A 17,873-nucleotide genomic window follows, 5' to 3' on the forward strand; every position below is an offset into this window, starting at 1 on the left:
ATCAACTACCAACTAATGCACCCGAGCTACCAATATTCCAACACATTACCGTTCCTTTTGAACATCTCTCCGATTGAGCAATTCATCTTTCTCAAACAAATTATGTGAATTTGACCTACTCACTTTTTCACTGGAATTCTGTGACTAATATGGACTGAGCCCTTCCTTCTCAGTTGTCAGCTAATTTCGGTAGACATTCAAGAGACATTTGGTGCTGTTGGAGTCTGCCACTCACTGTCACGCAAAATTTCATATTTTTCACTGGAATTCTGTGACTAATATGGACTGAGCCAGCCCTTCTCAGTTGTCAGCTAATTTCGGTAGACATTCAAGAGACATTTGGTGCTGTTGGAGTCTGCCACTCACTGTCACGCAGTGCAAATTTCATAACCTCGCCTCACTGCTAATTGTTTCTTCCAGGAAACAACCTAGATTCTGACTGTTAGCCGTCGGAAACCAACAGTTTCATGGTAGAAATGCCACACTGCTAGCTGTGTTTGCACACCAATGTACACTCGGGATTTGAACAACACACACCGGTCGGGTTGCGGCAGGGGTGGGCTTAGAAACCCGGACAGGTTATTTTACCCCCCGCTGGTCTGTGCGTGGGAATTTTAACTTCCAAATTATCTCTTCAAGTTACTTTGCGTGTAAACCTCCACGACATCTTGAGCAAATCGACCAGACGCTTAGTTGCTATGGCAGTCCTCACACACACGATCGGACAAAAATCTAATTACTCGAATGGATGCATCTTATGGCTGGTAAACAGAAAACCCGGATAAATGGGCTGAGAAACCAAAAAAAGTTGTTTTTCCCAGGTGAAACAATGGCTGTTATTTACACTTGCCCTTGGTAAACCACACGAAAAAGCCCGACCCGATTTTATCTGTCCGCCAATATTTGAATTGGCGGGAGCGTTTCTTAAGAACAAAGACCTCATGGAGGTGGAAAGAAGCGAAAAAAAGTTAAATACAGATTAAATCAACACGACGAACGGGTCTGGTAAAAATTAGTAAAATTAGTAACCGAAATGGAATTGATTGTTGTATCAAATGACACTGTATGCTTTCATCGACCTTTCAGATTAAATATTCAGTGGAACTCGTAAAAACAAGACCCAGTCATTTTCAACTGAAATGTTTTGTCCATATTTGTGAGTAAATGCAGGTGGTTGCGTCAGAAGTGACCAATCAGAATGACAGGAATATTCAGTTCTATACAATATTTAATAATTCACATCTGAATTTGAACAATGCGCGGAAAACGATTCAACACCAAAGGCAGTGGTGGGTAGTGATGCCTCAAAAACTCATGTTTGTACATGTTGGTACCGTTCACTGTGCAGTATAAGTAGCCATACGGAGACAAAATTCGTTTTCGGTTGCGCTAACAGTCAAATGTCTCGCTGTCATCAAAAGGTGATTGAAATGAGGGAACAGAGTAAAATCAGTCACTGTGGGAAGAGGCGCTAAGACACACCACGCTTCTGTTGAAATCAGCCTGCAACATTAGTCTACCTCTCACTACAATTGTGACATGGTTAAACAACAAAACTTCCAAAGATCACTGTTGGTTTCTCAAAAGCTACGAAGTACCAAGATTAACAACAGATTTCACCCGAATATTTACATGCACTTGGGTAAGTTGTGAAACTTCGGCAGTTCTTAAAGTCATCTATAGTGAGTCTGTGAACAACGCGTCTACAAGGTTCACAAAATCTCCGCTCTTTTTAAAAAAATTTGCATTCCTACATTTTAGGTGTGTATCTCAAGATTTTCAAGGCGCAGTATTCTAGTTTCCTCAAAAATGGACACTAAGAGTGAAGTAGTCACCTGATTCATTCTGGAATTTGGCCTTTCTTCTCGAGGCCCCTACTTAAACGAAATTTACGAACGGTTCTTCTTGAGAAGAACAGTGCTAAGTGAGCTAATGCGTCTTTATGTCACCAGATTGATAGTTTCGGTATCTGGTCTTCCGGTTTTTATGCACACATTGGTAAGCGGAAAACCAAGCAGTTTGACCTTGCTTAGGTGAAAGGTTAGAACCAATAGACGCCTGTTCCAAACTTGACCCCTCCATCGCATCTTTGGCCGCATGTTCCGTATTCCTGTACCGTTTGATTTCATCATTGCTTAGCTCAGTGTTGGAATTTACCTACGCATATACTGTTCCGTTCGGTATAAATATCTGTTATCACGATTTCAGCGGTGAGCCCAAAAAATTGAGCCAGATAATTAAACTGCAATTTATTTAACGTGGATAGCATTGGTTAGAGGTTAGCGTAAGTAATACAGAACTAAACTGCCTAAATTTCTGATCTTCGTTTTTTAGCACGATGACGAGATCGAACGAAATACTTCTTTTACTCAACTAAAGGACCGTTATGAGCCTTGTCTCACCCGTCGTCTGATTCTAAATCTCATCAATTACCTACAGAAATTAATCCTTCAAACCTTTCCATCAACCTGTTCTACTTGAACCCAAATTGGACTGTTTTCGAGAAATACACTCATTTGCAAATCAATTTGTGTTTCACGGAAACCCGGAGACTGCGCATACCTGATGAGCCTCAAGAAGGGCACAACCGGTCGTGGGCTGTCGAAGAGTTTTCAGCAACCTTGTGAGTAGTTTTCTTTATGATAATTTATAGCAGAGATCTTCCAAAACAAAGCTTAGCGCCTGCTTTTTCCCTGGTTTCATCCTGAATCTTCGTTGCTAGTGTACAACGCCATAACTATGTCTCCAGAATTGTATTAGACCGGAGTTTAGCACGTGTGTCCTAACATGGGACATTGATCGACAAAATGTCTTCAGCCTCTCTCTTTGGTTTTTGCACAGAAAGCTAGGAGCATTTACGAGCAACGTAGGCATTTTCTTAGCAGACGAACGAGTGGTGCTCACATGTTTAACAATTCACACCTGCCAGATTCAGTTCCCACCCAGAATCCAGCGGCCTGCTAGCTTTCAAGTTCTCGTTTCTCGGGCAATAGTTTCGTGTAGGAATTGCCGCTTATTATGGGAAGTTTATCGGTAAAAAACTACAATCTGTGCGAGCATCTGGACCAATCAAATATTTCGTTTTGACACTAATTATGAGGAGCTTTTTGGCGTTTTAACGAGAGTTTCATGCTTCGCCCGTGAGGGACACTTTGTTGCTGCGTGGCAATTTTCGCTATATTATGTTTTCCCATTATCCATTCCAGATCCTGAAACTGTGAGCACAGCGCTGGAACAATTAGGCATTCTGATAACTTTTGAAGAGGAAACAATGTGTGGACTTTACTTACGCCTCATCCAGCTATTCCCAGACCACTGTTGTCGGGCTGTCACACCTGAGCCTAGTTCCTTACCTAATCATCAGCCGAACTGAAATGAGATCCTCAAGCTGTCTTTTCTACCTATTCACATCAAAAAACTATAACTAATCTGAAAAGGGGCTTGTCTCGATCAACTTTGTGGGCAAAGACTTTAGCCTGTTACTGGGTCTAATTAGATATCCACGCAATGATGGAGTCGGTCGCTGCCCAAACATGGGTTGAAGCAGGGAACATCAACTGTTCCAACCCGGTTACTCACCACTTACAAAAAATATTTCAAAAAAGGTTACTCACAAAAAATCTAACAAACTTTATGAACGAAAACAAGCTGTTCATGGGTTATCAAAATAGCTGCTTCTGGATGAATCTCACCTAAATTGTTCCGCCCAGATAAATCAAATCACAGACCTTCGAAAAATGACCTTCCACACACGACTTCGACTTTTTTAAGCGCAAAACGAATGCAAAATTTTCTAGAAGTGCGCTATTTAATAATTTCCAAAACATACACATCAGGTCCTTAAAACATCTTTCCTCTCCAAGAATTTTTTTCCAGCAAAGTGGTTTCTAATCTTACCAGAATTTGAGTAACCAATAGTATGACTTTCCAAAAAGTGTTTAGTTTCTCAGGGTAGGCGCCAACCAGCCAAAAATTAATGCGATGAATCAGAGAGAATCAGGAACATTGCTCAAACATACTTAATACAAGACCATAGAAAACCTTCTCACTAAAATTTAACCGTGGACCATTTTTTGTCCATATGTTTGAGTGCAATCTGCATTCCAAAAGACTTGTCTGGCGACCAAAATGCAAATTTTCAAATGCTGGGTGAAAATTGCATTCTTTTCAAAATCAAGATCTACGAATCATTCGTCAGCTGGTATCGATTTGAATTAATCAACTTATACCAATCGAAAATCTCAGACCTATGGCTCCAACAAAAATTTCGCTTTTTAACTTGTTTTCTGGAGACTCGAAATCATGAACAAGGCACCGCTAAACTAACGGACGGCTTCCACGATTTCCTGGTGAAGTTAGCTGCTTGTGGAGCAAAATCAGAGTTTTGGTGAATAACACTCATATTCAGTTAGAAGTTGACAGGAAATCAGAAAAGCCTTCTTTTGAAATTTCGCGCCAACAGTTAGGTTCTAGTATTTTCTTAAAACATACAGTGCCTTGCGACGATACAAAACCCAAGGTCATCGTACTTGCGGAGTTGGTAAGAGTGATCTATGTTCCAAAACCCAACGTGTTTGCTGATTATTTGTGCGAAGCGCGCCATCAAGATTCTATTTTTGCACTTCACTCAAACAACGGTAACACCACAGACCTTCTAGCTTATGTGACTCTGTCAAATAGAAGGTGCTACACAAACCGCCTCAAGTTAGACCACTCCAGTTGACCTTGAATAACAAAGCTACGTGACCTTGCGCCTACCTGCCTGAAAGCTGGTAGAGTCCGCTGAAAAGCACAAGGAAACCTAACCAAAATGTGGCTCGGTATTTCGACAGGCACCTCAGCTCAGCAGGATTCTGAGGGCAGCAGCCACTTCTGTCGCTGGATGAGAACAGTTACTAATTCGTCTTTCCACAACGAATAGTGTGCTCCTACTCTTCTGCACCATATGTGTATAGGAGAACCTCATAAAGGCAAGTATGTGTCCACCGATACTCAGAGGCTCTGTTGGATACCTTTTTATTACTGAAAAGCCATCAGTAGTATACCATTGTTAGAAATTATGCACATGATAAATTACGGAGAACGAAAGATAGACAAATACAGATGTCAAAAGATAAGTTTGGTGATACGGTAGGCATTTTCACGCCTCTTTTAGCCGTATGAGAGTAATTACAGACAAAATTGAATCAAGCCAGTAAAGCTTTTAACTGTTAGCGCGGGTTTCGATTATAGGGTAGTGAAGACCAAAATGTCATATTCAGTCCATTTTGAGAGAGCAGATCTCAGCTTCTTAAGAAAGGTGATCATTCTCTGAAGAAACGTAGTAAATGTAACCGTTTTTTGTCGTGACCAGTGTAAGATGAGGGTTTATTTTACAACCACGCTGCGATCGATGTGGCTGGATTGCAGTTAGTCGAGCTATGGTTAGATACGTCTAATGTCTTGAACATTATGGTAGATCAGCTGTGCAGAACACTTCAAAGTGCATGAAACCAACCTGTACAAAGGTAGCATTTTTTCGTTTGCTGTGCAAAAATGGCACGGCGATGGGATGTTTTCGAAGACACATGAGTACAACGCTCAGGCGAAAGTATTGTATTACTTGATTGCGATCACAATTACAAACCAGCAATAATCACATTAGTGCTGTACACCGGTTCTTACTTGCCATGAAGAAGGAAGCCCAGGTGGAAAGCGGAAAGAAGGTGGAAGGTTGGAGACTCGGGGCTAAGAAACTCAACTTGTTGGCCTTCCCTCTCTCGCTGATGATGGCCTGCATGCCTGTAACACTGTCTTACTGTCGCTTTGGAATGATTTTTTTTGGGAGAAAGACCGGTCTCAGTATTTGTTCCAATTTGACTTGATCGATTAACTCATTGCAACGGAAGCTTTTCAACCGGACTTCCGGCGGTATGATTTTCTGGGCAAATACCCTTATTGACCCGTTCGAAGTTTAAAAAGATAATCTCATATAATAGGGCAATATCGCTTGATCCCCTATCAAGGCGACTCGCAGTAGAAACTTCCAACAAAGAATAGGCCTACACACACGGCGAGTATTACAGATTCTCAAGGTCAGGATATGGTCATGGTTGCCTTAGATCACGTTTTATCTAGCAAAGAACACAAAACAAAGGAGGTATTTGTTATCTGCTTGGTTCTATCAGTCCGCGTCAACTAGGAATTGATTAAAAATGAATGTCACTCAAAATTGGGCTGTTCTGTTGTCGACAAACCTTGATTTCGCATTATCTGGAACATCTGCGTCATGAAAGATTGTCCCGTTTGGTTGAGGTTTGTTTGCTTTTTACCGACGCCGAAAACATCAGCTTACAACATTCGTTTCTTTTTGTGTATGGTCTGTGCAATGGAGCAGCAACTGTAAAGTACCCCGCAAGTTTTTGTAAACTAGTACAGATCCACCGCAAGTTCGACAAAAACCAAAAGCAGTAGGGAATTGGACTAACCGGAACTTGACCGTTCAACGATCTTATGCAAAATATGCAAGCTCTTGCAGCCCACTTGCTTCAGCGCACTTAATTTCTAGAAAATAGTCGATTCAAACAAGAAAAAAAGATAACTGAACTTGGTACACCCTTGAAATTTTTTTATTTAACCATGTTAAGCATTGATAAATGTATTGTCCGAATAAAACGATATGCTGATATATTTTATTGATTGTTTTCAGTTAGAAAAAGGGCTACTGAACATGTCCGTTCGGATTCGTCGTGAAGGCTTATGTTTCTGTTACGTCAGTGCACCGTTCTCCCAGTATAAGTTCCCCTCATGGATAACCATCACTGGGGTCCTCTAAGTTTTTTTTCACGCAATACCTAGTTAAGCAGGATTGAAACTTAACAATCCACAGACATCGGGGTGTCTCGTCATTCCTGAACACGCTACACCTGTCTTCAGCAGGTTTGAGAACCGTTGCAAAAACAGGAACAAAGAAGATGGAGTAAAATTCAAAATTTTCTGACCGAAAGACACGGTGAAACCGCAAGTCTTGAATCGGAGACCTCCACGTAGGTGAGATAACGAACAGTCATTCAAGCGCTGTCTTTATTGATGTAAGCAATTTTTCCGAAGAATAATGGTCCTCGGAGTCAAAGACAATCAAAATCTCTGAGTTACTTACGTTCTGGTTGTTGAAGGACAAGAACCCGAACATTTATAATCCGCCGCTCTCGCTGCGATAAGAACTGGCAATTTGCACCAAGGTTCACGTAAACTTTGTGCGATAAGCTGGTCAGATTGTTCACCAAGTTTTGGTTCTTGTTTGCGTCCGTTTTTTCAATAGTCAGTCTTTTTAATCGAGGAGCTCGACATCCGTACGATACGGACTGGGCACTACCTGATGAAGACGTTCGATAAACTGAAAATGATTTAAGTATCAGAGAACCAGAACGCGTCTTGATGAAGATAACCGCGCTAATTTCATGTTATCTCTGCTGCTTAGTCTTCCGCTACCACCCTAGTCTCTTTATATCCTCCCGTTCTTCCCACCGTCATTCTATTACTCTCAAACATTGGTTTTGGCTCCTTTGAGGAAGTCCATTCATCGATTTTATGGATTTTTATGGACGACCGTGAATTGTGGTGTTTGAACTTGAGCGAAACAAGTAGAAATCAACTACCTGATGACTGAATGCAGACATCGTTGGTATTTACCTGACCGAATGTATAGTTTTTGAAACATTAGCCACTTTGGAGAACAGTAGAGTTTTTGTTTGATGCTATTCAGTTATGGGAAGCGAACGTTATTTCCTATTTTATTTAGCAACTGTTAGTAGGCATTACTGTGAAGCGGGTCTTTGATCTGACCTACAATGAGATCTTAGTACATCTGCGCTGGTATGAAGTCTTGTTTGTACAGAAATACAAATACTCGACCTTTTTGTGGTACCTGAAGCCTACGCTGATGATCCGTCGAATATGCGATGTACATCCATGGGATTCCTTGACATGAAGAATAGGCAAATTGCATGATTCTTTCTGGAGGTTCCTGTTCCAACATCTTCATTCCTAACAGTGCCCTGTTCTGCCCACTGTGACATTCGGGTTCCTTATTCAAAACCAGCGATCGTTTGGTGATCGCCCAGTACACCCTGGGTTTCTTCGTACTGTAAGCAAGCGTTCACAGCCCAGTCTCTACAGTCTAAAATTCTTGAAGTCTCATGCCTTGGTAACATCCTGTATGCTCGGTAGTACCTTCGCCTTAGCATTGTAAGTAATGTATGATCTGTTACTCTTTGTCCCCTCTTTATTGGTTGAATGGTCCTGCATCTTCCTGTTTTCGGTGCCATGAGAACAGTTTACCAGAAAGTACGTCAACCAGCTGAGTGGTTAACGCGGAAATTTACCGACCGAAGTATTTGTAGTCCGAACCCATCCACTACAACTCTAAAGGTCTAAGCTTGAGCAACACGACATCATCTCAGCCCCCATGCTTCCTCTGGGTGGCATGAGAACCGGGCCCCGAAAGCAAATTACAGCCTAACGAGTATCATTATTCGTACAAATATCCTACAAACGGGTCAGCGCATACTCAGTTCCCGCAAAGATCAGGAAAACCCAGATTCATCGTTCTCATTGACTGACCATAGATTTCATCGCCCAGTTAAATTTTGCACAGACTTATTGGTATAAATTTTATGTAGTGTGTAAGAGTTTTCTTATCATAATGTCATAAATAAGTAGGTAAGAAGTCGCGTGAATGCCATTCATATCTTTGCGTGGACAACGTTCGACTATTAAGAATTTATTCTAGTAATAATGAATGATAATGTTCCACTTGTAACACTTTCTCATTGCCTATCTGCAATGTCACCTGAGAGAATCCCAAGAAATAAGACGCTTTCAGTTTGCCAAAACCCTTGCCAAACGTTTTCAGCTCTTTAACCAAACTTATTGATCAGAGCGGCAGGTCCCGAGAAGATCGAAGGAAAGCCAACACAAAATGAAGCTCAGAACAAACCATGTAAAAAGCATCCATCTAGGAAATACTCTCCTGTACGCGGAAGTTATGCCGTAAAAATTTTTTTGAAGGCATCGCATTCACTCAATCAATACAAGTGGTTTTCCAGGTGGGAAAGAAACGTTCTTTTGGAGAATGGGAAAAAGCCGATGGAAAACCAAAAAAGTTCTGTTTGTCGGTAGTCAGTTCGTTGAAATCCACACAAATTTTGCATGCTTGGCTTCATAAAAACTACTCCTGTACAGAAAAATAGAACCCGTAGCTTTTGCCATTTGATCTATTGCTTACTACACGAAGGAAGCGACGATTTACTTTTGAAGTGTTTTAAACGTTCTCATCGGCAACTATGTTCATAATCCAAGTACTTCATAGTCTATTCTAAGCCTAATATTACCCCCGGAAACCGTATAAGTTCACAGGAATCATGTGTTTGTTTAAACTCTCTAACGGTACAAGTTATCGCAAATTGATTCTTGTTGAACGAAGCATGAGGCAGAGAGCAAACAAAAACCCACAAATGAATCTGATATCAAATATGTCCAAGTTTAAATGCGCTCCGTGATTTATGACGACAGAGATGCTTCATTCAGCGTGGATGTCTAGTGGTACAAATATGTGGTCCCTGGTATGCGTAACTGTGGACAAACAAGTTCATTAGAGAAGTGTTCACACTACTAGCTGAACGCATTAGCTTCGTTCATCGGACAGTGTTAGAGTGGTGACAACAGGTTTGTCACGCACGTCAGGTTTCGGAAGGACTGTGGTTGCGCACTGTTGCTAAGAAGGGGGATCAAACGAGCCTAACCCTGATTCAGAACACATCAAGACAGGAATAGGGCTGTTCGAATAAAACTAACGTAGTAGCTGTCATTAATAACAAGTAGTTAGTATCGTTAATTCTTGCAGAAATCCATAAACTTGTATAAATCTTATTTTTATTTGGCTAATATGAGATAAGCAAGCCTGACAAACCTGACAGAATGGCTAGAGAAGCTTACGCTGTGAATGCATAGCCAGCAGATTAGTTGTGGTATGATGACGATAGAGATTTTGGAATTTTTAATAAAGGTGTCGTTCTGTTAGTGAAGCCAACCTATGTTTGGCAGTCTACACTCAGCAGTGTGTAGTTGAGGAAATCCAAGCAGCTCTTGAACCTTCGAGGCTCGAGACAAGATGAAATCTCCATTGGAAATGCCAAAATATCCTCACCCTGACGGCGCTCTATAAGTAGCTCCAAGGGAGAGTAAGATTTACCCGATGAGTAAAACTTCCATCTGAAAAGTCATCAGGCTAGGAGGCAGCTAGTACTTGGCCCCAGAACGTAAATTTCATGAGTAGTGACCGAGGAGGAGCATAGTCGATCAAAGTGGGAGTTTATCACGCTACCAATTAAGTTCTCATGGCCAAACGGCCAGGTGATCAAGCTACTACCCAGGAGGTCATAGGCTCGAAAATACCCCGAGTTTTTTTAGGTGCCCACTGTTAGAGGTCTCCAATGCGGACGAAACAGCATACAGTGTTTTTTTGGCTTTTTCGCATAGCCTTGCTTCACTTTTATGGCGGAGTATTCATCAATCTGTGATGTACTGCCCCCAGTTTGGTTAAATGAGTTCAGTAAAATAATGAAATTCTCCCACTATCCTGGATGGATTACGGCAGCTAATGTTCCGCGGTTCAGTAATATAGAATATCAAACACAATACAACTCAACTCGATGTGCCACTCAACGCCAGCCTCATCTACATCACGTTTGCTTGTTCAGTAACAAAGAGGTTATCTCCGTTTGATAGCCTTCTAACCTCAGTTTACGTGTAGAGTAACCTTTATGTGATCTCCATTGTTTGACCAACACAACCAAGAAAACCTTACCACGTTTCGTCTATGAACATTCGAATAGGTTCCTATGAAATCGGTGTACAAAGTATCTAGACTCCGAACAAGCAACGCCTTCTTTGATGTTCCAAGCAGTGTGCAACGTGAGTCTGTCCTTCTCAGAGTAAACAGCAAAAGCGAGCTAACAAATTGCTTTTGCCATTCTGATGGTTTTCACAAAGTGGTTAAACCAAACACCTCTCTAAAAGTTAATAATGCACGTACAAATGGGACAGACTGCCTCTCCAAAATCTATCGTTACGGGTAACCGCCGTTTTGGAGCTTCCTCCATAGTTTTCAGCTTAAGTGAGCGTGTGCTTTGGACGAAGCTATCACCCGATTAAAAGGTCCTCAGTCTTACGAATGTCTTCATTTTTGCCTTGTCTTCGTGGACGAAGATCAGTACTATCCTTTTTGAGAGACTTTTGTGTTAGGTTTCAGCCTATTGAGCTTCCAATTGTCTTTCTGGTGTCCCTTCCGAAATTTGCTAACCAGCTATTCCAAAAATAACTTGTCAAGGCTTTGCTCCTACTGTGAGTGTTTGGTGTACACGCCTCTGTATATGCTACATGGAAGGAAGAAAAAATAACGCTAGAAGTTTGTGAGCAAGCTGTTAACTTCACGAAAATTTTGTTTTCAGCAGGCTGTCGCTCATTCTGATGGTGAGAAAGTCACAAGACGCCATGCACTGTGGAGCGAAACCGGTTGAGTGAATATATCAAGCACATGTGGTACTAAAACTTTGTTCTGCTCAGTGTACAAAGAGTTCTTCATCAAATTCCTGTAATCTGCGCTCTGAGAGGTGTCTAGACACTTTCTCCTTTCAAACGAAGAAAATTTTACAGCAAAAATTACCATTTGTGTCACGTTTGGACACTTTCTCAGTCAAATGGGTTAATCAAATAAAAGTTTTTATAGACTTGCGTCTTCTAAACGTCCATTGTATCATGCAAAGATGCCTGTTTTCTTGAACATCTACAAGCACCACTCGGATGGCTAACAGCATAATTCTGACTTTTATCTTTGTCCCGGCAAGTCAAAAAAGCCTTTTTCACTAGACAAATGTAATGCAAGTGCCCATATTTGCCTACATTTCCATCAATCAGTTTTTCGTCCGAATAATGATTAACTTCTCATTTTAGTTGGCCAAAGTTGCACTCGTAGCTCAGTGTCAGAGGTAGCACGTTTTGGAATCCACCTAATTCTTAGACAAGTGGCTGCGTAAAATCATTACAACATGGACAAAATGCTTCTATTTTGACAAGTGTGTTGATTGTCTCATCTGTCAGAAAGCCATCTAGCATATTCAATCAGTCACTCCTGTTTACTCTGCGGCTTGTATATGACATCAAATAACCCCGCTTAATTATCCTCTTTAGGGTTTATTTTTCGCACGCAATCTTCGACTTTTCATCAGTCTAGCCTAAGGCCTCAACACCAAATAGAAGATATATGCCGCCAAACACTCGTTTGCCAATGAACCTGATTTTCAAATGAGTTGATCCTCGACAGAATCATCTGTCCGTACTACCTAGTCAAAGAATAGTATAAACAAAAGTACACTTGAGTCTTCCTTTTAAGCCAGTTTTTTTTGCAAGTAAGAACTCACATCTGCCGCTGAATATTATTTCCGTTTGTTTGAGTCTAGTAAAAGAGTATTCGAGAAAGGCAGCTAGAATTTAGTTCTGTAGTACTCTTACAGCATGAATTACCTCATACAGCAATGGAATGAACGTTTTTATGGATAATGGTAATTACACATATTGATGTACTGAAATAACGATCTTTTCTCTGAGTAAAGCTCATAGTAATGCACCCCCCCCCCGATAAAAATAATAATGATCTCACTTACTTCACAGACCGCTGATTGATAGACTAGCCCATTGAATTTTATTGAAAATATGTGGCTGTGGCGATTACCTTTGATATTATTGCCCCCCCCCCCGATAAAAATAATAATGATCTCACTTACTTCACAGACCGCTGATTGATAGACTAGCCCATTGAGTTTTATTGAAAATATGTGGCTGTGGCGATTACCTTTGATATTATTGAGTCCGATTGATATAATCTCTACGATTTAAACAAAACAAGAGTTACACGTTAACAAGAGTTAACATGCCTTTTAGATAGATATTTCGGCTGCATTAATTGTGAGACAGCTAATGAAACCTGATGATTTAGGTGTAGTTAATCGCCAGTAGGCTGAGAGTTCCATCATCCTCTTTTCGGGTTTTAGCTGCGGCGACCTGAAGCCTGACACAAGACAACATTGACTGCCAGGCTCTTAGACAACCTATTCGTAAACAAGTATTTGCGCTTTTCTTTTAACTTAGTAAAGTTACTCGTGTTTTTCTGGACCGAATAACTAAAAACAGTGTTGCACATATCACGCACATTTTTTTACTTAATGTAAAACAATCAAACCAGCTTCGAATTATCTCCATTCTTCGCCAAAATCCAAAGACAGGCTGGTAGGGAGGCGGCTTGTCTTTACTGAGAAGCTTGCATCCTATAGTGAGGTGCAAGGAATTTGGCAAACATGAGCAATATGTATATTGTGCGTAGAGAACGCATGCAAGGAATTCGATTCTTCAGTGCTTTGGAAATGTGTCTACATGTTTGTCAATAATTAAGTACCACAGAAACACGCAGCCTTTATTTATTCTGAGTTCTTCTTGTATATTATAGGTAGCACATACTTTTAAATTTGGAAGTGATTACAAACCGCAAAAGCCCCTTTAAAGTGCCTACACTATTCCATTTTCTAGTTCATGCTCTTTAGTTTTTAAAATATATTGAGAGGGTAAGCTGGTTTGAATAAATCATTTTTAGCGGCGGAATTTTGTCAGGTTCAGTTTTTTCTAGCCAGCTTCGGAGATAGATCCAACTTTCAACAAGACGTTTTGCTTTCCTTTGTCGCTTTTGGTATCTTCCGACTAAAAGTGCAAATATCATATGTTGTACAGCGTTGGGCCACCAAACATACTGATAAAGCCGTTTTATATCACCTTATATGTTTACTGACATTGAACAATAGAGTAATCTATGCTCTTTGTATAACTAAATTATCAGGTTCATTCCTACTTTCCCCAGCTCCCAAACCAGAAGCATTAGTAACGCCTCACAAACTTATGTCTAAAGCTATCAAACCTACACAGTTTTTACTGGTCAAACAATCTTGAAATAGTCTGAAGCATCTCATGTGAATCATCGGAGGTTAATTTAGTATCAGAATTGATCGACATTAATAGCGCTTTCAGTTCTACACTCGGTAATTTAACTCCTTTACTCTATTTATTTATACAGGTATATTTTTTACCCCCTCATCTTTCTTGGATCTGTTACTCCAGCGTAATAACCTTGAGTCCAAAGATAGCAAACAACCACCTGTTCATTATTTTCTAAGCATGATTGTAGTCAATTCAGTGTAATGGATATGTACGTATTTTCCAAATATTATGTTAAACTTAACGCTATTCTTTCAAAAGAATAACCGCTGGGGAACTTGTGAGTCTTGATTGCAATTAGCTCCTGCATGTTCTCCGTGGAGAGGCCCAGTTTCGGTTACTGCATTTCACCAACCTACTTCGTGAACTCAGCGGACACCTGATGGTAGAATTGAAGTGAGCTTTTCAAAACATCATTGGTCCGAACGATCTATGGTCACCTTTCCTGGCTTGCAGTGCAGGCCGAAAGTTAATTTTTAAATTTAGCAAATATGTTGATTCTGACAAGTCTTATACACCATAAAACCCTCAAATCATCAACCACAATAGGACTGTTGAATATTTACTAGCTCAGATCCTTTTATTTCTTCTGATAGCTCAGTGGCACTATCGGTAGCAAAACAGACGTGCACTCTAAGAATAATATTTTGTGTTCAGCTGTTCGTGGTCAGAGGTAGTGGGCTGATTTTACGATCTACCTTACGATCGTTAGTTGTGTGCATTTTCGGCCCTTATTATTTTGTGCTTAGGCAATTTTTATGCGAGGTATACGAATATCTTTTTACTACAATAAAATTAGAATGTTGATGTAATCAAGTTTTTACTAGCCTTCTGTATAGTCTAGTCATGATCTGTGTTTGGGCCTTTATTGCCAGTAACCCTGGATTCGATAGTCTTTTCCTTGGCCGTTATCACTCTAGTTCTGCTTGCCGTTGCAGATGTCAAGAACAAAAATGCATCAGACTTTCCCACCCCGTATCATTCCAGTTTCTTTGAATACAAAGTGCCAAGTTGGCACTGCCTACTATTTTCTGCCTACTATCCAGTCCGTATGCAGTGACCCGTCACCTGAAAATAATTACAGCTTTGGATTCAGTTTTTCCTTATGTGATGGTCACCAGATAAAACAACAACAGGTATTTTGGATGTCTCTATTATTTTCTGAATTCCGGAGGAAACATTAAATCCGCTGTGCGAGACACTTGTTCGAGAGAAAATAAATGGATAACCTTGAAACTTTGTTAATGTGATAAATCAAGTGTTCTTAACGTCTTTACAGTGTTTAACATTGCTCCTATTTCCCTTATTATATTTCTGTACAGAATTTAATCCTGCTTGTCAGACAAATATCGCATTCGAAATGCCTGCAAGCGTCATCCTGAGTGAGCTCATATATTGCCCAGGATTCCCAGCAGAATCTTAAAACCCTCGATTTATGCAGGTGTCTTTATTTTATTTTGTAGAGCCGGTAGTTAGAAATCGGTTTTGGTAGAAAGGATACCATTTCCAAGCAGCATGCCCTGGTTTCATTTGCTTGGCACATCGTTATGAGTCGAGACTTACTGGCGAAGGCAGTTATGCATCATGCTTCGCACCAATTGGTTGGTGACCGGTCACATTTGAATGTGACTGCAATTTATCGGTTCGGCTTTTCGTCTCTCCAGATGCATATGTGTTCAGAAAAGACATGCATATCGGGTTGAACAAACTTGATGCGATGAAAGCCTAAGACATAGAACAAATTCTGGTACGGTCACATTTTCAGGCTACTCCTGTTAAACCTATCGATAAACCCTAGCCCTGTTTGTGGCGAAAACACAGCGTTGTCTACATACCTTCCTCTTGACCATGAACATTACGTAGATTACACAAACTAATGGCCCGATGAAAATGACGACAACTGTCAGAAGCACCCGGAGCCACTTCAAAGCCTCACTGCATACCGTATCCACTAGTATCGAACTGCTAACACATTAACAGCCAGTAGTGAACCCATTTAGTACACAGCAAACCACGCTTAACTTTGCGTGATTCTCCACAGCCTTGTTGACACTTCTACCCGGTACCTTTATGGTAAGACAGCTTGGCTTGTATCTTGTCTGTACCGGTTACTTGGAAACGTGCAACTTATGGGCTTTTAGTATGCCTGTTGGCGAGTAAACACAATCGAGCGTAGATCAGCCACTTCAGGAGTCTTATTTACAGACCAGAAGCCTTTACCTGATGGAGTTGCTTTGTAGCTCCCTCGAAAATGCTCCCGCGAGCCCATCATGCAGCGTGATCGTGATTTTTTACCTCATGAGGTTTAGGCGGCCTCACGATATACGTGAATCGAATTGCTATAGGATTATTAAAAAATTCCACGTGGTTGTTCCCTATATTCCACTCCTTTTAATTTATATGCAGGCCCCTGGCGCGTACATCGTCTCTATTCTGTAACCAAAATAAACCATCAAAACGTAGTGTAACGAAGCAATTTTACGAAGAATACTCTTGAAAGCATCATTTTTGTGACCACACGGGTCAATAATACCTTTAAAAATATGTTTAGTTTACTCGTATGAAAGACTGTCCATATATATTGTAAAACCTGAAGGTGTTATGGGTTATACGTTTAGTTTATGTGGTAAAAACAGGTAAGAAAACATTTATTTTTATATCATATTCATTACCGAGTATAAATTTGGCAAAATCGACTAGAATAGAGACGAGATAACTGCCTCAAACGTGTAGTAGATGCTAGTTTATTTGGAAAATGTTTTAGCTACAAATTGGTTGAAAATTATAGTTCGATCCACTCCACGTCAAGTGACACAAATTCTGCATTCATATTACACAAGAGATTCTCACGAGGAGCCTAAGCCAGTTTCACCAGTCGCAGTTAGCATCCAGTTGTTTTGACTTCGCCAGGATTGCTTAAATTAATTCCTTTCACACATGGTGCGACCGTTCCATTATTTGTTCAAAGGTTTGTAACGTATCACTTAGTTTGAATGTATCATAATAGTCAAGCGTTGTTTATTATATGCCTATCTGTTATGGTCAACGTAAATGAAAATCGTCATCAGCGGTCAACGGGTTCACCTACCTCATTCGAAGTTGTCCAAAATGAAGTGTCCTTGAAGTGCATTTGACTGGTTGAAATAAACAAAACCTGAGGTTGAATACCACATATGAACACGAAAGCTATATGCTTGCCGTCCCAGAGTACAAACCACTCTCTGAATGAAATCTGTTTCATTCGCATCAACAAGGCAAGGTTGCACAACAGTCTGCTACGGGCCAAGTTTATATCCAAGGGTTTCGTATGCCTCTTTGAGGGCCGCTGACTACATTTCACGGGTTCACGGGTTGATACACAGGATCGAGGCTTTTGCCCAAGTTTCTCGGCTCGGTTTTGTTCTTGTCTGTCAGTGGCTGTCGTTCACCTGAAAGGCACATGGCACTGTTCTTTGTGTTCCCAGCGAGGGGCGGTATGCTTGCCAGCGCGAGGATTCTCATAAATATCTAGTAGTGCTTTGAACTGGGTTCTAGAAAGAGCGTGGAAAACCGTCGGAGGAAGGTCATTCTACGCAGCTACTACCCGAAATGAGAAAAAATTTCGCTTGATGAAACTGTGCGCTATGAGCTTGAAAATAATCTTACTATGTCCCCGCCGTGTGTTCGCTGGGTCAACGGCGGAAAACAAGTTGGCCAAGCTTTGTTCAAACAGGGCGTAAGTAATAATTAGGTCCCCTCGGAGGCGACTATACTCCAAGGGAAAGATATCAAGCATCGCGAAACGGGTTTCGTAG

Source organism: Opisthorchis viverrini, assembly GCF_000715545.1.
Source record: "Opisthorchis viverrini unplaced genomic scaffold opera_v5_49, whole genome shotgun sequence".
Lineage (NCBI taxonomy): Eukaryota > Metazoa > Platyhelminthes > Trematoda > Opisthorchiida > Opisthorchiidae > Opisthorchis > Opisthorchis viverrini.